The following is a 19403-nucleotide window of genomic DNA, read 5'->3' as shown; positions in this document are numbered from 1 at the left end:
ATTTTATACATGTTGTCTTTATTGTGGCAAATACTTCAATTCAAAAACACGTAACAAGAATCTGAAACTATAACCACAGTCACAAATGTGTCACAACAATCTACAATGCATGATTGAAGTCACAGATATATGACAAATATCAGCAAATGTGTACAATGATTTGTTGGCACATACACATGGTTAAATGCGGACAAAAATCCGTAGATGGGCGACCTGTAAAAACGGGACCTTTTCTTACAGGTGACGTTTGCTACAGTCCTGCCGCGGACGACTCGCAAATGCGTGTGCTGATTTGCAAATGCGTGTCAGGAGACTTGTGTGTGGCTCCGTAGCTACACATTCGGACCACATGGGGGCACTAATATTATACCAGCCCCGTACCACCAATATATACACCAATAACTTGGGGGGGCGTTCACTGCTATCCACCCATGGTCATGTACCATTTATTTGACATTATCTAAATTAAATTGGAATAAATGGAAGAATAAAGTGGAACTAATAAAATAAGAACCAATGATATAACCAGTGAAGCTAAAAAAAATGAATGAAGCTTCTCCACACCTGCTAATTGCCACATTAACTATACTTCCCTTTATTGCATTCAGTAAACACCATTTTTTAAAATTGATTCATTAACTTTTTATTTAGTAAACACTCACTGCACCAACCCAACCGGACTGCATCGGGTCATCTGTCTGCTACACCTGTAGACTACGAGAGTCCCCTTTTGGTCTTAATGTGGAGCTCCGGAGCCACACTCAAGTCTCCAGACACGCATTTGCAAATTGCCACACGCATTTGCGAGTCGTCCACGGCGAGACTGTAGCAACACCCAAAGGCAGGGGACGCTGAATGTTGGCATTTTGTGCTCTCAGCCTGTCAGGCGAATATGTGGGAATTTATAAAAAAGCAGCTCGCATACTTGCTTACATTTGTCAAAAGTTTTTTTTATTTTTGCGGTGCAAAAGCTTACAGCACCTGGTATTCCCAGGCGGTCTCCCATCCAAGTACTAACCAGGCCCGACCCTGCTTAGCTTCCGAGATCGGACGAGATCGGGCGTTCTCAGGGTAGTATGGCCGTAAGCGAGAATTCCTTTCAAAATTTTGCATTTTATACATGTTGTCTTTATTGTGGCAAATACTTCAATCCAAAAATACGTAACAAGAATCTGAAACTATAACCACAGTCACAAATGTGTCACAACAATCTACAATGCATGATTGAAGTCACAGATATATGACAAATATCAGCAAATGTGTACAATGATTTGTTGGCACATACACTTGGTTAAATGCGGACAAAAATCCGTAGATGGGCGACCTGTAAAAACGGGACCTTTTCTTACAGGTGACGTTTGCTACAGTCCTGCCGCGGACGACTCGCAAATGCGTGTGCTGATTTGCAAATGCGTGTCAGGAGACTTGTGTGTGGCTCCGTAGCTACACATTCGGACCACATGGGGGCACTAATATTATACCAGCCCCGTACCACCAATATATACACCAATAACTTGGGGGGGCGTTCACTGCTATCCACCCATGGTCATGTACCATTTATTTGACATTATTTAAATTAAATTGGAATAAATGGAAGAATAAAGTGGAACTAATAAAATAAGAACCAATGATATAACCAGTGAAGCTAAAAAAAATGAATGAAGCTTCTCCACACCTGCTAATTGCCACATTAACTATACTTCCCTTTATTGCATTCAGTAAACACCATTTTTTTAAATTGATTCATTAACTTTTTATTTAGTAAACACTCACTGCACCAACCCAACCGGACTGCATCGGGTCATCTGTCTGCTACACCTGTAGACTACGAGAGTCCCCTTTTGGTCTTAATGTGGAGCTCCGGAGCCACACTCAAGTCTCCAGACACGCATTTGCAAATTGCCACACGCATTTGCGAGTCGTCCACGGCGAGACTGTAGCAACACCCAAAGGCAGGGGACGCTGAATGTTGGCATTTTGTGCTCTCAGCCTGTCAGGCGAATATGTGGAAATTTATAAAAAAGCAGCTCGCATACTTGCTTACATTTGTCAAAAGTTTTTTTTATTTTTGCGGTGCAAAAGCTTACAGCACCTGGTATTCCCAGGCGGTCTCCCATCCAAGTACTAACCAGGCCCGACCCTGCTTAGCTTCCGAGATCGGACGAGATCGGGCGTTCTCAGGGTAGTATGGCCGTAAGCGAGAATTCCTTTCAAAATTTTGCATTTTATACATGTTGTCTTTATTGTGGCAAATACTTCAATCCAAAAACACGTAACAAGAATCTGAAACTATAACCACAGTCACAAATGTGTCACAACAATCTACAATGCATGATTGAAGTCACAGATATATGACAAATATCAGCAAATGTGTACAATGATTTGTTGGCACATACACATGGTTAAATGCGGACAAAAATCCGTAGATGGGCGACCTGTAAAAACGGGACCTTTTCTTACAGGTGACGTTTGCTACAGTCCTGCCGCGGACGACTCGCAAATGCGTGTGCTGATTTGCAAATGCGTGTCAGGAGACTTGTGTGTGGCTCCGTAGCTACACATTCGGACCACATGGGGGCACTAATATTATACCAGCCCCGTACCACCAATATATACACCAATAACTTGGGGGGGCGTTCACTGCTATCCACCCATGGTCATGTACCATTTATTTGACATTATTTAAATTAAATTGGAATAAATGGAAGAATAAAGTGGAACTAATAAAATAAGAACCAATGATATAACCAGTGAAGCTAAAAAAAATGAATGAAGCTTCTCCACACCTGCTAATTGCGACATTAACTATACTTCCCTTTATTGCATTCAGTAAACGCCATTTTTTAAAATTGATTCATTAACTTTTTATTTAGTAAACACTCACTGCACCAACCCAACTGGACTGCATCGGGTCATATGTCTGCTACACCTGTAGACTCCGAGGGTACCCTTTTGGTCTTAATGTGTGGTTCCGGAGCCACAGTCAAGTCTCCAGACACGCATTTGCAAATTGCCACACGCATTTGCGAGTCGTCCACGGCGAGACTGTAGCAACACCCAAAGGCAGGGGACGCTGAATGTTGGCAATTTGTGCTCTCAGCCTGTCAGGCGAATATGTGGAAATTTATAAAAAAGCAGCTCGCATACTTGCTTACATTTGTCAAAAGTTTTTTTTATTTTTGCGGTGCAAAAGCTTACAGCACCTGGTATTCCCAGGCGGTCTCCCATCCAAGTACTAACCAGGCCCGACCCGGCTTAGCTTCCGAGATCGGACGAGATCGGGCGTTCTCAGGGTAGTATGGCCGTAAGCGAGAATTCCTTTCAAAATTTTGCATTTTATAGATGTTGTCTTTATTGTGGCAAATACTTCAATCCAAAAATACGTAACAAGAATCTGAAACTATAACCACAGTCACAAATGTGTCACAACAATCTACAATGCATGATTGAAGTCACAGATATATGACAAATATCAGCAAATGTGTACAATGATTTGTTGGCACATACACATGGTTAAATGCGGACAAAAATCCGTAGATGGGCGACCTGTAAAAACGGGACCTTTTCTTACAGGTGACGTTTGCTACAGTCCTGCCGCGGACGACTCGCAAATGCGTGTGCTGATTTGCAAATGCGTGTCAGGAGACTTGTGTGTGGCTCCGTAGCTACACATTCGGACCACATGGGGGCACTAATATTATACCAGCCCCGTACCACCAATATATACACCAATAACTTGGGGGGGCGTTCACTGCTATCCACCCATGGTCATGGACCATTTATTTGACATTATCTAAATTAAATTGGAATAAATGGAAGAATAAAGTGGAACTAATAAAATAAGAACCAATGATATAACCAGTGAAGCTAAAAAAAATGAATGAAGCTTCTCCACACCTGCTAATTGCCACATTAACTATACTTCCCTTTATTGCATTCAGTAAACGCCATTTTTTAAAATTGATTCATTAACTTTTTATTTAGTAAACACTCACTGCACCAACCCAACCGGACTGCATCGGGTCATCTGTCTGCTACACCTGTAGACTACGAGAGTCCCCTTTTGGTCTTAATGTGGAGCTCCGGAGCCACACTCAAGTCTCCAGACACGCATTTGCAAATTGCCACACGCATTTGCGAGTCGTCCACGGCGAGACTGTAGCAACACCCAAAGGCAGGGGACGCTGAATGTTGGCATTTTGTGCTCTCAGCCTGTCAGGCGAATATGTGGGAATTTATAAAAAAGCAGCTCGCATACTTGCTTACATTTGTCAAAAGTTTTTTTTATTTTTGCGGTGCAAAAGCTTACAGCACCTGGTATTCCCAGGCGGTCTCCCATCCAAGTACTAACCAGGCCCGACCCTGCTTAGCTTCCGAGATCGGACGAGATCGGGCGTTCTCAGGGTAGTATGGCCGTAAGCGAGAATTCCTTTCAAAATTTTGCATTTTATACATGTTGTCTTTATTGTGGCAAATACTTCAATCCAAAAATACGTAACAAGAATCTGAAACTATAACCACAGTCACAAATGTGTCACAACAATCTACAATGCATGATTGAAGTCACAGATATATGACAAATATCAGCAAATGTGTACAATGATTTGTTGGCACATACACTTGGTTAAATGCGGACAAAAATCCGTAGATGGGCGACCTGTAAAAACGGGACCTTTTCTTACAGGTGACGTTTGCTACAGTCCTGCCGCGGACGACTCGCAAATGCGTGTGCTGATTTGCAAATGCGTGTCAGGAGACTTGTGTGTGGCTCCGTAGCTACACATTCGGACCACATGGGGGCACTAATATTATACCAGCCCCGTACCACCAATATATACACCAATAACTTGGGGGGGCGTTCACTGCTATCCACCCATGGTCATGTACCATTTATTTGACATTATTTAAATTAAATTGGAATAAATGGAAGAATAAAGTGGAACTAATAAAATAAGAACCAATGATATAACCAGTGAAGCTAAAAAAAATGAATGAAGCTTCTCCACACCTGCTAATTGCCACATTAACTATACTTCCCTTTATTGCATTCAGTAAACACCATTTTTTTAAATTGATTCATTAACTTTTTATTTAGTAAACACTCACTGCACCAACCCAACCGGACTGCATCGGGTCATCTGTCTGCTACACCTGTAGACTACGAGAGTCCCCTTTTGGTCTTAATGTGGAGCTCCGGAGCCACACTCAAGTCTCCAGACACGCATTTGCAAATTGCCACACGCATTTGCGAGTCGTCCACGGCGAGACTGTAGCAACACCCAAAGGCAGGGGACGCTGAATGTTGGCATTTTGTGCTCTCAGCCTGTCAGGCGAATATGTGGAAATTTATAAAAAAGCAGCTCGCATACTTGCTTACATTTGTCAAAAGTTTTTTTTATTTTTGCGGTGCAAAAGCTTACAGCACCTGGTATTCCCAGGCGGTCTCCCATCCAAGTACTAACCAGGCCCGACCCTGCTTAGCTTCCGAGATCGGACGAGATCGGGCGTTCTCAGGGTAGTATGGCCGTAAGCGAGAATTCCTTTCAAAATTTTGCATTTTATACATGTTGTCTTTATTGTGGCAAATACTTCAATTCAAAAACACGTAACAAGAATCTGAAACTATAACCACAGTCACAAATGTGTCACAACAATCTACAATGCATGATTGAAGTCACAGATATATGACAAATATCAGCAAATGTGTACAATGATTTGTTGGCACATACACATGGTTAAATGCGGACAAAAATCCGTAGATGGGCGACCTGTAAAAACGGGACCTTTTCTTACAGGTGACGTTTGCTACAGTCCTGCCGCGGACGACTCGCAAATGCGTGTGCTGATTTGCAAATGCGTGTCAGGAGACTTGTGTGTGGCTCCGTAGCTACACATTCGGACCACATGGGGGCACTAATATTATACCAGCCCCGTACCACCAATATATACACCAATAACTTGGGGGGGCGTTCACTGCTATCCACCCATGGTCATGTACCATTTATTTGACATTATCTAAATTAAATTGGAATAAATGGAAGAATAAAGTGGAACTAATAAAATAAGAACCAATGATATAACCAGTGAAGCTAAAAAAAATGAATGAAGCTTCTCCACACCTGCTAATTGCCACATTAACTATACTTCCCTTTATTGCATTCAGTAAACACCATTTTTTAAAATTGATTCATTAACTTTTTATTTAGTAAACACTCACTGCACCAACCCAACCGGACTGCATCGGGTCATCTGTCTGCTACACCTGTAGACTACGAGAGTCCCCTTTTGGTCTTAATGTGGAGCTCCGGAGCCACACTCAAGTCTCCAGACACGCATTTGCAAATTGCCACACGCATTTGCGAGTCGTCCACGGCGAGACTGTAGCAACACCCAAAGGCAGGGGACGCTGAATGTTGGCATTTTGTGCTCTCAGCCTGTCAGGCGAATATGTGGGAATTTATAAAAAAGCAGCTCGCATACTTGCTTACATTTGTCAAAAGTTTTTTTTATTTTTGCGGTGCAAAAGCTTACAGCACCTGGTATTCCCAGGCGGTCTCCCATCCAAGTACTAACCAGGCCCGACCCTGCTTAGCTTCCGAGATCGGACGAGATCGGGCGTTCTCAGGGTAGTATGGCCGTAAGCGAGAATTCCTTTCAAAATTTTGCATTTTATACATGTTGTCTTTATTGTGGCAAATACTTCAATCCAAAAATACGTAACAAGAATCTGAAACTATAACCACAGTCACAAATGTGTCACAACAATCTACAATGCATGATTGAAGTCACAGATATATGACAAATATCAGCAAATGTGTACAATGATTTGTTGGCACATACACTTGGTTAAATGCGGACAAAAATCCGTAGATGGGCGACCTGTAAAAACGGGACCTTTTCTTACAGGTGACGTTTGCTACAGTCCTGCCGCGGACGACTCGCAAATGCGTGTGCTGATTTGCAAATGCGTGTCAGGAGACTTGTGTGTGGCTCCGTAGCTACACATTCGGACCACATGGGGGCACTAATATTATACCAGCCCCGTACCACCAATATATACACCAATAACTTGGGGGGGCGTTCACTGCTATCCACCCATGGTCATGTACCATTTATTTGACATTATTTAAATTAAATTGGAATAAATGGAAGAATAAAGTGGAACTAATAAAATAAGAACCAATGATATAACCAGTGAAGCTAAAAAAAATGAATGAAGCTTCTCCACACCTGCTAATTGCCACATTAACTATACTTCCCTTTATTGCATTCAGTAAACACCATTTTTTTAAATTGATTCATTAACTTTTTATTTAGTAAACACTCACTGCACCAACCCAACCGGACTGCATCGGGTCATCTGTCTGCTACACCTGTAGACTACGAGAGTCCCCTTTTGGTCTTAATGTGGAGCTCCGGAGCCACACTCAAGTCTCCAGACACGCATTTGCAAATTGCCACACGCATTTGCGAGTCGTCCACGGCGAGACTGTAGCAACACCCAAAGGCAGGGGACGCTGAATGTTGGCATTTTGTGCTCTCAGCCTGTCAGGCGAATATGTGGAAATTTATAAAAAAGCAGCTCGCATACTTGCTTACATTTGTCAAAAGTTTTTTTTATTTTTGCGGTGCAAAAGCTTACAGCACCTGGTATTCCCAGGCGGTCTCCCATCCAAGTACTAACCAGGCCCGACCCTGCTTAGCTTCCGAGATCGGACGAGATCGGGCGTTCTCAGGGTAGTATGGCCGTAAGCGAGAATTCCTTTCAAAATTTTGCATTTTATACATGTTGTCTTTATTGTGGCAAATACTTCAATCCAAAAACACGTAACAAGAATCTGAAACTATAACCACAGTCACAAATGTGTCACAACAATCTACAATGCATGATTGAAGTCACAGATATATGACAAATATCAGCAAATGTGTACAATGATTTGTTGGCACATACACATGGTTAAATGCGGACAAAAATCCGTAGATGGGCGACCTGTAAAAACGGGACCTTTTCTTACAGGTGACGTTTGCTACAGTCCTGCCGCGGACGACTCGCAAATGCGTGTGCTGATTTGCAAATGCGTGTCAGGAGACTTGTGTGTGGCTCCGTAGCTACACATTCGGACCACATGGGGGCACTAATATTATACCAGCCCCGTACCACCAATATATACACCAATAACTTGGGGGGGCGTTCACTGCTATCCACCCATGGTCATGTACCATTTATTTGACATTATTTAAATTAAATTGGAATAAATGGAAGAATAAAGTGGAACTAATAAAATAAGAACCAATGATATAACCAGTGAAGCTAAAAAAAATGAATGAAGCTTCTCCACACCTGCTAATTGCGACATTAACTATACTTCCCTTTATTGCATTCAGTAAACGCCATTTTTTAAAATTGATTCATTAACTTTTTATTTAGTAAACACTCACTGCACCAACCCAACTGGACTGCATCGGGTCATATGTCTGCTACACCTGTAGACTCCGAGGGTACCCTTTTGGTCTTAATGTGTGGTTCCGGAGCCACAGTCAAGTCTCCAGACACGCATTTGCAAATTGCCACACGCATTTGCGAGTCGTCCACGGCGAGACTGTAGCAACACCCAAAGGCAGGGGACGCTGAATGTTGGCAATTTGTGCTCTCAGCCTGTCAGGCGAATATGTGGAAATTTATAAAAAAGCAGCTCGCATACTTGCTTACATTTGTCAAAAGTTTTTTTTATTTTTGCGGTGCAAAAGCTTACAGCACCTGGTATTCCCAGGCGGTCTCCCATCCAAGTACTAACCAGGCCCGACCCGGCTTAGCTTCCGAGATCGGACGAGATCGGGCGTTCTCAGGGTAGTATGGCCGTAAGCGAGAATTCCTTTCAAAATTTTGCATTTTATAGATGTTGTCTTTATTGTGGCAAATACTTCAATCCAAAAATACGTAACAAGAATCTGAAACTATAACCACAGTCACAAATGTGTCACAACAATCTACAATGCATGATTGAAGTCACAGATATATGACAAATATCAGCAAATGTGTACAATGATTTGTTGGCACATACACATGGTTAAATGCGGACAAAAATCCGTAGATGGGCGACCTGTAAAAACGGGACCTTTTCTTACAGGTGACGTTTGCTACAGTCCTGCCGCGGACGACTCGCAAATGCGTGTGCTGATTTGCAAATGCGTGTCAGGAGACTTGTGTGTGGCTCCGTAGCTACACATTCGGACCACATGGGGGCACTAATATTATACCAGCCCCGTACCACCAATATATACACCAATAACTTGGGGGGGCGTTCACTGCTATCCACCCATGGTCATGGACCATTTATTTGACATTATCTAAATTAAATTGGAATAAATGGAAGAATAAAGTGGAACTAATAAAATAAGAACCAATGATATAACCAGTGAAGCTAAAAAAAATGAATGAAGCTTCTCCACACCTGCTAATTGCCACATTAACTATACTTCCCTTTATTGCATTCAGTAAACGCCATTTTTTAAAATTGATTCATTAACTTTTTATTTAGTAAACACTCACTGCACCAACCCAACCGGACTGCATCGGGTCATCTGTCTGCTACACCTGTAGACTACGAGAGTCCCCTTTTGGTCTTAATGTGGAGCTCCGGAGCCACACTCAAGTCTCCAGACACGCATTTGCAAATTGCCACACGCATTTGCGAGTCGTCCACGGCGAGACTGTAGCAACACCCAAAGGCAGGGGACGCTGAATGTTGGCATTTTGTGCTCTCAGCCTGTCAGGCGAATATGTGGGAATTTATAAAAAAGCAGCTCGCATACTTGCTTACATTTGTCAAAAGTTTTTTTTATTTTTGCGGTGCAAAAGCTTACAGCACCTGGTATTCCCAGGCGGTCTCCCATCCAAGTACTAACCAGGCCCGACCCTGCTTAGCTTCCGAGATCGGACGAGATCGGGCGTTCTCAGGGTAGTATGGCCGTAAGCGAGAATTCCTTTCAAAATTTTGCATTTTATACATGTTGTCTTTATTGTGGCAAATACTTCAATCCAAAAATACGTAACAAGAATCTGAAACTATAACCACAGTCACAAATGTGTCACAACAATCTACAATGCATGATTGAAGTCACAGATATATGACAAATATCAGCAAATGTGTACAATGATTTGTTGGCACATACACTTGGTTAAATGCGGACAAAAATCCGTAGATGGGCGACCTGTAAAAACGGGACCTTTTCTTACAGGTGACGTTTGCTACAGTCCTGCCGCGGACGACTCGCAAATGCGTGTGCTGATTTGCAAATGCGTGTCAGGAGACTTGTGTGTGGCTCCGTAGCTACACATTCGGACCACATGGGGGCACTAATATTATACCAGCCCCGTACCACCAATATATACACCAATAACTTGGGGGGGCGTTCACTGCTATCCACCCATGGTCATGTACCATTTATTTGACATTATTTAAATTAAATTGGAATAAATGGAAGAATAAAGTGGAACTAATAAAATAAGAACCAATGATATAACCAGTGAAGCTAAAAAAAATGAATGAAGCTTCTCCACACCTGCTAATTGCCACATTAACTATACTTCCCTTTATTGCATTCAGTAAACACCATTTGTTTAAATTGATTCATTAACTTTTTATTTAGTAAACACTCACTGCACCAACCCAACCGGACTGCATCGGGTCATCTGTCTGCTACACCTGTAGACTACGAGAGTCCCCTTTTGGTCTTAATGTGGAGCTCCGGAGCCACACTCAAGTCTCCAGACACGCATTTGCAAATTGCCACACGCATTTGCGAGTCGTCCACGGCGAGACTGTAGCAACACCCAAAGGCAGGGGACGCTGAATGTTGGCATTTTGTGCTCTCAGCCTGTCAGGCGAATATGTGGAAATTTATAAAAAAGCAGCTCGCATACTTGCTTACATTTGTCAAAAGTTTTTTTTATTTTTGCGGTGCAAAAGCTTACAGCACCTGGTATTCCCAGGCGGTCTCCCATCCAAGTACTAACCAGGCCCGACCCTGCTTAGCTTCCGAGATCGGACGAGATCGGGCGTTCTCAGGGTAGTATGGCCGTAAGCGAGAATTCCTTTCAAAATTTTGCATTTTATACATGTTGTCTTTATTGTGGCAAATACTTCAATTCAAAAACACGTAACAAGAATCTGAAACTATAACCACAGTCACAAATGTGTCACAACAATCTACAATGCATGATTGAAGTCACAGATATATGACAAATATCAGCAAATGTGTACAATGATTTGTTGGCACATACACATGGTTAAATGCGGACAAAAATCCGTAGATGGGCGACCTGTAAAAACGGGACCTTTTCTTACAGGTGACGTTTGCTACAGTCCTGCCGCGGACGACTCGCAAATGCGTGTGCTGATTTGCAAATGCGTGTCAGGAGACTTGTGTGTGGCTCCGTAGCTACACATTCGGACCACATGGGGGCACTAATATTATACCAGCCCCGTACCACCAATATATACACCAATAACTTGGGGGGGCGTTCACTGCTATCCACCCATGGTCATGTACCATTTATTTGACATTATCTAAATTAAATTGGAATAAATGGAAGAATAAAGTGGAACTAATAAAATAAGAACCAATGATATAACCAGTGAAGCTAAAAAAAATGAATGAAGCTTCTCCACACCTGCTAATTGCCACATTAACTATACTTCCCTTTATTGCATTCAGTAAACACCATTTTTTAAAATTGATTCATTAACTTTTTATTTAGTAAACACTCACTGCACCAACCCAACCGGACTGCATCGGGTCATCTGTCTGCTACACCTGTAGACTACGAGAGTCCCCTTTTGGTCTTAATGTGGAGCTCCGGAGCCACACTCAAGTCTCCAGACACGCATTTGCAAATTGCCACACGCATTTGCGAGTCGTCCACGGCGAGACTGTAGCAACACCCAAAGGCAGGGGACGCTGAATGTTGGCATTTTGTGCTCTCAGCCTGTCAGGCGAATATGTGGGAATTTATAAAAAAGCAGCTCGCATACTTGCTTACATTTGTCAAAAGTTTTTTTTATTTTTGCGGTGCAAAAGCTTACAGCACCTGGTATTCCCAGGCGGTCTCCCATCCAAGTACTAACCAGGCCCGACCCTGCTTAGCTTCCGAGATCGGACGAGATCGGGCGTTCTCAGGGTAGTATGGCCGTAAGCGAGAATTCCTTTCAAAATTTTGCATTTTATACATGTTGTCTTTATTGTGGCAAATACTTCAATCCAAAAATACGTAACAAGAATCTGAAACTATAACCACAGTCACAAATGTGTCACAACAATCTACAATGCATGATTGAAGTCACAGATATATGACAAATATCAGCAAATGTGTACAATGATTTGTTGGCACATACACTTGGTTAAATGCGGACAAAAATCCGTAGATGGGCGACCTGTAAAAACGGGACCTTTTCTTACAGGTGACGTTTGCTACAGTCCTGCCGCGGACGACTCGCAAATGCGTGTGCTGATTTGCAAATGCGTGTCAGGAGACTTGTGTGTGGCTCCGTAGCTACACATTCGGACCACATGGGGGCACTAATATTATACCAGCCCCGTACCACCAATATATACACCAATAACTTGGGGGGGCGTTCACTGCTATCCACCCATGGTCATGTACCATTTATTTGACATTATTTAAATTAAATTGGAATAAATGGAAGAATAAAGTGGAACTAATAAAATAAGAACCAATGATATAACCAGTGAAGCTAAAAAAATGAATGAAGCTTCTCCACACCTGCTAATTGCCACATTAACTATACTTCCCTTTATTGCATTCAGTAAACACCATTTTTTTAAATTGATTCATTAACTTTTTACTTAGTAAACACTCACTGCACCAACCCAACCGGACTGCATCGGGTCATCTGTCTGCTACACCTGTAGACTACGAGAGTCCCCTTTTGGTCTTAATGTGGAGCTCCGGAGCCACACTCAAGTCTCCAGACACGCATTTGCAAATTGCCACACGCATTTGCGAGTCGTCCACGGCGAGACTGTAGCAACACCCAAAGGCAGGGGACGCTGAATGTTGGCATTTTGTGCTCTCAGCCTGTCAGGCGAATATGTGGAAATTTATAAAAAAGCAGCTCGCATACTTGCTTACATTTGTCAAAAGTTTTTTTTATTTTTGCGGTGCAAAAGCTTACAGCACCTGGTATTCCCAGGCGGTCTCCCATCCAAGTACTAACCAGGCCCGACCCTGCTTAGCTTCCGAGATCGGACGAGATCGGGCGTTCTCAGGGTAGTATGGCCGTAAGCGAGAATTCCTTTCAAAATTTTGCATTTTATACATGTTGTCTTTATTGTGGCAAATACTTCAATCCAAAAACACGTAACAAGAATCTGAAACTATAACCACAGTCACAAATGTGTCACAACAATCTACAATGCATGATTGAAGTCACAGATATATGACAAATATCAGCAAATGTGTACAATGATTTGTTGGCACATACACATGGTTAAATGCGGACAAAAATCCGTAGATGGGCGACCTGTAAAAACGGGACCTTTTCTTACAGGTGACGTTTGCTACAGTCCTGCCGCGGACGACTCGCAAATGCGTGTGCTGATTTGCAAATGCGTGTCAGGAGACTTGTGTGTGGCTCCGTAGCTACACATTCGGACCACATGGGGGCACTAATATTATACCAGCCCCGTACCACCAATATATACACCAATAACTTGGGGGGGCGTTCACTGCTATCCACCCATGGTCATGTACCATTTATTTGACATTATTTAAATTAAATTGGAATAAATGGAAGAATAAAGTGGAACTAATAAAATAAGAACCAATGATATAACCAGTGAAGCTAAAAAAAATGAATGAAGCTTCTCCACACCTGCTAATTGCGACATTAACTATACTTCCCTTTATTGCATTCAGTAAACGCCATTTTTTAAAATTGATTCATTAACTTTTTATTTAGTAAACACTCACTGCACCAACCCAACTGGACTGCATCGGGTCATATGTCTGCTACACCTGTAGACTCCGAGGGTACCCTTTTGGTCTTAATGTGTGGTTCCGGAGCCACAGTCAAGTCTCCAGACACGCATTTGCAAATTGCCACACGCATTTGCGAGTCGTCCACGGCGAGACTGTAGCAACACCCAAAGGCAGGGGACGCTGAATGTTGGCAATTTGTGCTCTCAGCCTGTCAGGCGAATATGTGGAAATTTATAAAAAAGCAGCTCGCATACTTGCTTACATTTGTCAAAAGTTTTTTTTATTTTTGCGGTGCAAAAGCTTACAGCACCTGGTATTCCCAGGCGGTCTCCCATCCAAGTACTAACCAGGCCCGACCCGGCTTAGCTTCCGAGATCGGACGAGATCGGGCGTTCTCAGGGTAGTATGGCCGTAAGCGAGAATTCCTTTCAAAATTTAGCATTTTATACATGTTGTCTTTATTGTGGCAAATACTTCAATCCAAAAATACGTAACAAGAATCTGAAACTATAACCACAGTCACAAATGTGTCACAACAATCTACAATGCATGATTGAAGTCACAGATATATGACAAATATCAGCAAATGTGTACAATGATTTGTTGGCACATACACATGGTTAAATGCGGACAAAAATCCGTAGATGGGCGACCTGTAAAAACGGGACCTTTTCTTACAGGTGACGTTTGCTACAGTCCTGCCGCGGACGACTCGCAAATGCGTGTGCTGATTTGCAAATGCGTGTCAGGAGACTTGTGTGTGGCTCCGTAGCTACACATTCGGACCACATGGGGGCACTAATATTATACCAGCCCCGTACCACCAATATATACACCAATAACTTGGGGGGGCGTTCACTGCTATCCACCCATGGTCATGTACCATTTATTTGACATTATTTAAATTAAATTGGAATAAATGGAAGAATAAAGTGGAACTAATAAAATAAGAACCAATGATATAACCAGTGAAGCTAAAAAAAATGAATGAAGCTTCTCCACACCTGCTAATTGCCACATTAACTATACTTCCCTTTATTGCATTCAGTAAACGCCATTTTTTAAAATTGATTCATTAGCTTTTTTTTTAGTAAACACTCACTGCACCAACCCAACCGGACTGCATCGGGTCATATGTCTGCTACACCTGTAGACTCCGAGGGTACCCTTTTGGTCTTAATGTGTGGCTCCGGAGCCACAGTCAAGTCTCCAGACACGCATTTGCAAATTGCCACACGCATTTGCGAGTCGTCCACGGCGAGACTGTAGCAACACCCAAAGGCAGGGGACGCTGAATGTTGGCAATTTGTGCTCTCAGCCTGTCAGGCGAATATGTGGAAATTTATAAAAAAGCAGCTCGCATACTTGCTTACATTTGTCAAAAGTTTTTTTTATTTTTGCGGTGCAAAATCTTACAGCACCTGGTATTCCCAGGCGGTCTCCCATCCAAGTACTAACCAGGCCCGACCCTGCTTAGCTTCCGAGATCGGACGAGATCGGGCGTTCTCAGGGTAGTATGGCCGTAAGCGAGAATTCCTTTCAAAATTTTGCATTTTATACATGTTGTCTTTATTGTGGCAAATACTTCAATCCAAAAATACGTAACAAGAATCTGAAACTATAACCACAGTCACAAATGTGTCACAACAATCTACAATGCATGATTGAAGTCACAGATATATGACAAATATCAGCAAATGTGTACAATGATTTGTTGGCACATACACATGGTTAAATGCGGACAAAAATCCGTAGATGGGCGACCTGTAAAAACGGGACCTTTTCTTACAGGTGACGTTTGCTACAGTCCTGCCGCGGACGACTCGCAAATGCGTGTGCTGATTTGCAAATGCGTGTCAGGAGACTTGTGTGTGGCTCCGTAGCTACACATTCGGACCACATGGGGGCACTAATATTATACCAGCCCCGTACCACCAATATATACACCAATAACTTGGGGGGGCGTTCACTGCTATCCACCCATGGTCATGGACCATTTATTTGACATTATCTAAATTAAATTGGAATAAATGGAAGAATAAAGTGGAACTAATAAAATAAGAACCAATGATATAACCAGTGAAGCTAAAAAAAATGAATGAAGCTTCTCCACACCTGCTAATTGCCACATTAACTATACTTCCCTTTATTGCATTCAGTAAACGCCATTTTTTAAAATTGATTCATTAACTTTTTATTTAGTAAACACTCACTGCACCAACCCAACCGGACTGCATCGGGTCATATGTCTGCTACACCGGTAGACTCCGAGGGTACCCTTTTGGTCTTCATGTGTTGCTCCGGAGCCACAGTCAAGTCTCCAGACACGCATTTGCAAATTGCCACACGCATTTGCGAGTCGTCCACGGCGAGACTGTAGCAACACCCAAAGTCAGGGGACGCTGAATGTTGGCAATTTGTGCTCTCAGCCTGTCAGGCGAATATGTGGAAATTTATAAAAAAGCAGCTCGCATACTTGCTTACATTTGTCAAAAGTTTTTTTTATTTTTGCGGTGCAAAAGCTTACAGCACCTGGTATTCCCAGGCGGTCTCCCATCCAAGTACTAACCAGGCGCGACCCTGCTTAGCTTCCGAGATCGGACGAGATCGGGCGTTCTCAGGGTAGTATGGCCGTAAGCGAGAATTCCTTTCAAAATTTTGCATTTTATACATGTTGTCTTTATTGTGGCAAATACTTCAATCCAAAAACACGTAACAAGAATCTGAAACTATAACCACAGTCACAAATGTGTCACAACAATCTACAATGCATGATTGAAGTCACAGATATATGACAAATATCAGCAAATGTGTACAATGATTTGTTGGCACATACACATGGTTAAATGCGGACAAAAATCCGTAGATGGGCGACCTGTAAAAACGGGACCTTTTCTTACAGGTGACGTTTGCTACAGTCCTGCCGCGGACGACTCGCAAATGCGTGTGCTGATTTGCAAATGCGTGTCAGGAGACTTGTGTGTGGCTCCGTAGCTACACATTCGGACCACATGGGGGCACTAATATTATACCAGCCCCGTACCACCAATATATACACCAATAACTTGGGGGGGCGTTCACTGCTATCCACCCATGGTCATGTACCATTTATTTGACATTATCTAAATTAAATTGGAATAAATGGAAGAATAAAGTGGAACTAATAAAATAAGAACCAATGATATAACCAGTGAAGCTAAAAAAAATGAATGAAGCTTCTCCACACCTGCTAATTGCCACATTAACTATACTTCCCTTTATTGCATTCAGTAAACACCATTTTTTAAAATTGATTCATTAACTTTTTATTTAGTAAACACTCACTGCACCAACCCAACCGGACTGCATCGGGTCATCTGTCTGCTACACCTGTAGACTACGAGAGTCCCCTTTTGGTCTTAATGTGGAGCTCCGGAGCCACACTCAAGTCTCCAGACACGCATTTGCAAATTGCCACACGCATTTGCGAGTCGTCCACGGCGAGACTGTAGCAACACCCAAAGGCAGGGGACGCTGAATGTTGGCATTTTGTGCTCTCAGCCTGTCAGGCGAATATGTGGGAATTTATAAAAAAGCAGCTCGCATACTTGCTTACATTTGTCAAAAGTTTTTTTTATTTTTGCGGTGCAAAAGCTTACAGCACCTGGTATTCCCAGGCGGTCTCCCATCCAAGTACTAACCAGGCCCGACCCTGCTTAGCTTCCGAGATCGGACGAGATCGGGCGTTCTCAGGGTAGTATGGCCGTAAGCGAGAATTCCTTTCAAAATTTTGCATTTTATACATGTTGTCTTTATTGTGGCAAATACTTCAATCCAAAAATACGTAACAAGAATCTGAAACTATAACCACAGTCACAAATGTGTCACAACAATCTACAATGCATGATTGAAGTCACAGATATATGACAAATATCAGCAAATGTGTACAATGATTTGTTGGCACATACACTTGGTTAAATGCGGACAAAAATCCGTAGATGGGCGACCTGTAAAAACGGGACCTTTTCTTACAGGTGACGTTTGCTACAGTCCTGCCGCGGACGACTCGCAAATGCGTGTGCTGATTTGCAAATGCGTGTCAGGAGACTTGTGTGTGGCTCCGTAGCTACACATTCGGACCACATGGGGGCACTAATATTATACCAGCCCCGTACCACCAATATATACACCAATAACTTGGGGGGGCGTTCACTGCTATCCACCCATGGTCATGTACCATTTATTTGACATTATTTAAATTAAATTGGAATAAATGGAAGAATAAAGTGGAACTAATAAAATAAGAACCAATGATATAACCAGTGAAGCTAAAAAAAATGAATGAAGCTTCTCCACACCTGCTAATTGCCACATTAACTATACTTCCCTTTATTGCATTCAGTAAACACCATTTTTTTAAATTGATTCATTAACTTTTTATTTAGTAAACACTCACTGCACCAACCCAACCGGACTGCATCGGGTCATCTGTCTGCTACACCTGTAGACTACGAGAGTCCCCTTTTGGTCTTAATGTGGAGCTCCGGAGCCACACTCAAGTCTCCAGACACGCATTTGCAAATTGCCACACGCATTTGCGAGTCGTCCACGGCGAGACTGTAGCAACACCCAAAGGCAGGGGACGCTGAATGTTGGCATTTTGTGCTCTCAGCCTGTCAGGCGAATATGTGGAAATTTATAAAAAAGCAGCTCGCATACTTGCTTACATTTGTCAAAAGTTTTTTTTATTTTTGCGGTGCAAAAGCTTACAGCACCTGGTATTCCCAGGCGGTCTCCCATCCAAGTACTAACCAGGCCCGACCCTGCTTAGCTTCCGAGATCGGACGAGATCGGGCGTTCTCAGGGTAGTATGGCCGTAAGCGAGAATTCCTTTCAAAATTTTGCATTTTATACATGTTGTCTTTATTGTGGCAAATACTTCAATCCAAAAACACGTAACAAGAATCTGAAACTATAACCACAGTCACAAATGTGTCACAACAATCTACAATGCATGATTGAAGTCACAGATATATGACAAATATCAGCAAATGTGTACAATGATTTGTTGGCACATACACATGGTTAAATGCGGACAAAAATCCGTAGATGGGCGACCTGTAAAAACGGGACCTTTTCTTACAGGTGACGTTTGCTACAGTCCTGCCGCGGACGACTCGCAAATGCGTGTGCTGATTTGCAAATAGAAATAGAATAGAAATAGAAATAGAATAGAAATCCCTTTATTGTCATTGTACTCAAGTGTGCAACGAGATTAGAGGGCTCCCCTCTCCAGTGCAATACAACAATAATACAGACAAATATATAAATTAGATAAATAAAGAAGACAGTGCAATGGAATTCAGTACTGAATAGGGCATATAGAAACACATCACAATGCTGTTTTGCGAGGTTAGGGTGG

The 19403-nt window shown here is 42.5% G+C and overlaps 17 non-coding genes across 17 annotated transcripts; all 17 read right to left on the bottom strand.

Annotated features, from left to right (window-relative positions):
• Positions 1-969: 969 nt before the first annotated feature.
• LOC148331092 (5S ribosomal RNA) lies at positions 970-1088 on the bottom strand. The gene has a single exon (XR_015845322.1). It is a non-coding gene; the product is annotated as a 5S ribosomal RNA (ribosomal RNA).
• A 992-nt stretch (positions 1089-2080) lies between these two features.
• On the bottom strand, positions 2081-2199 carry LOC148331091 (5S ribosomal RNA). Its single transcript, XR_015845321.1, has one exon. It is a non-coding gene; the product is annotated as a 5S ribosomal RNA (ribosomal RNA).
• A 992-nt stretch (positions 2200-3191) lies between these two features.
• LOC148331090 (5S ribosomal RNA) lies at positions 3192-3310 on the bottom strand. Its single transcript, XR_015845410.1, has one exon. It is a non-coding gene; the product is annotated as a 5S ribosomal RNA (ribosomal RNA).
• A 992-nt stretch (positions 3311-4302) lies between these two features.
• LOC148331089 (5S ribosomal RNA) lies at positions 4303-4421 on the bottom strand. The gene has a single exon (XR_015845320.1). It is a non-coding gene; the product is annotated as a 5S ribosomal RNA (ribosomal RNA).
• Positions 4422-5413: 992 nt separating this feature from the next.
• Positions 5414-5532, bottom strand: LOC148331088 (5S ribosomal RNA). The gene has a single exon (XR_015845318.1). It is a non-coding gene; the product is annotated as a 5S ribosomal RNA (ribosomal RNA).
• A 992-nt stretch (positions 5533-6524) lies between these two features.
• Positions 6525-6643, bottom strand: LOC148331087 (5S ribosomal RNA). Its single transcript, XR_015845317.1, has one exon. It is a non-coding gene; the product is annotated as a 5S ribosomal RNA (ribosomal RNA).
• A 992-nt stretch (positions 6644-7635) lies between these two features.
• Positions 7636-7754, bottom strand: LOC148331086 (5S ribosomal RNA). The gene has a single exon (XR_015845316.1). It is a non-coding gene; the product is annotated as a 5S ribosomal RNA (ribosomal RNA).
• Positions 7755-8746: 992 nt separating this feature from the next.
• LOC148331085 (5S ribosomal RNA) lies at positions 8747-8865 on the bottom strand. Its single transcript, XR_015845409.1, has one exon. It is a non-coding gene; the product is annotated as a 5S ribosomal RNA (ribosomal RNA).
• A 992-nt stretch (positions 8866-9857) lies between these two features.
• LOC148331084 (5S ribosomal RNA) lies at positions 9858-9976 on the bottom strand. The gene has a single exon (XR_015845315.1). It is a non-coding gene; the product is annotated as a 5S ribosomal RNA (ribosomal RNA).
• Positions 9977-10968: 992 nt separating this feature from the next.
• LOC148331083 (5S ribosomal RNA) lies at positions 10969-11087 on the bottom strand. The gene has a single exon (XR_015845314.1). It is a non-coding gene; the product is annotated as a 5S ribosomal RNA (ribosomal RNA).
• Positions 11088-12079: 992 nt separating this feature from the next.
• LOC148331082 (5S ribosomal RNA) lies at positions 12080-12198 on the bottom strand. Its single transcript, XR_015845313.1, has one exon. It is a non-coding gene; the product is annotated as a 5S ribosomal RNA (ribosomal RNA).
• A 991-nt stretch (positions 12199-13189) lies between these two features.
• On the bottom strand, positions 13190-13308 carry LOC148331081 (5S ribosomal RNA). Its single transcript, XR_015845312.1, has one exon. It is a non-coding gene; the product is annotated as a 5S ribosomal RNA (ribosomal RNA).
• Positions 13309-14300: 992 nt separating this feature from the next.
• LOC148331080 (5S ribosomal RNA) lies at positions 14301-14419 on the bottom strand. Its single transcript, XR_015845407.1, has one exon. It is a non-coding gene; the product is annotated as a 5S ribosomal RNA (ribosomal RNA).
• A 992-nt stretch (positions 14420-15411) lies between these two features.
• On the bottom strand, positions 15412-15530 carry LOC148331079 (5S ribosomal RNA). Its single transcript, XR_015845397.1, has one exon. It is a non-coding gene; the product is annotated as a 5S ribosomal RNA (ribosomal RNA).
• Positions 15531-16522: 992 nt separating this feature from the next.
• LOC148331078 (5S ribosomal RNA) lies at positions 16523-16641 on the bottom strand. Its single transcript, XR_015845476.1, has one exon. It is a non-coding gene; the product is annotated as a 5S ribosomal RNA (ribosomal RNA).
• A 992-nt stretch (positions 16642-17633) lies between these two features.
• LOC148331077 (5S ribosomal RNA) lies at positions 17634-17752 on the bottom strand. The gene has a single exon (XR_015845311.1). It is a non-coding gene; the product is annotated as a 5S ribosomal RNA (ribosomal RNA).
• A 992-nt stretch (positions 17753-18744) lies between these two features.
• Positions 18745-18863, bottom strand: LOC148331076 (5S ribosomal RNA). The gene has a single exon (XR_015845310.1). It is a non-coding gene; the product is annotated as a 5S ribosomal RNA (ribosomal RNA).
• Positions 18864-19403: the final 540 nt, after the last annotated feature.

Source organism: Idiotropiscis lumnitzeri, chromosome 9 (genome assembly GCF_059441095.1).
Source record: "Idiotropiscis lumnitzeri isolate Australia: NSW breed Sydney's pygmy pipehorse chromosome 9, RoL_Ilum_1.0, whole genome shotgun sequence".
Lineage (NCBI taxonomy): Eukaryota > Metazoa > Chordata > Actinopteri > Syngnathiformes > Syngnathidae > Idiotropiscis > Idiotropiscis lumnitzeri.
This window is presented reverse-complemented; position numbering and strand designations above follow the sequence as displayed.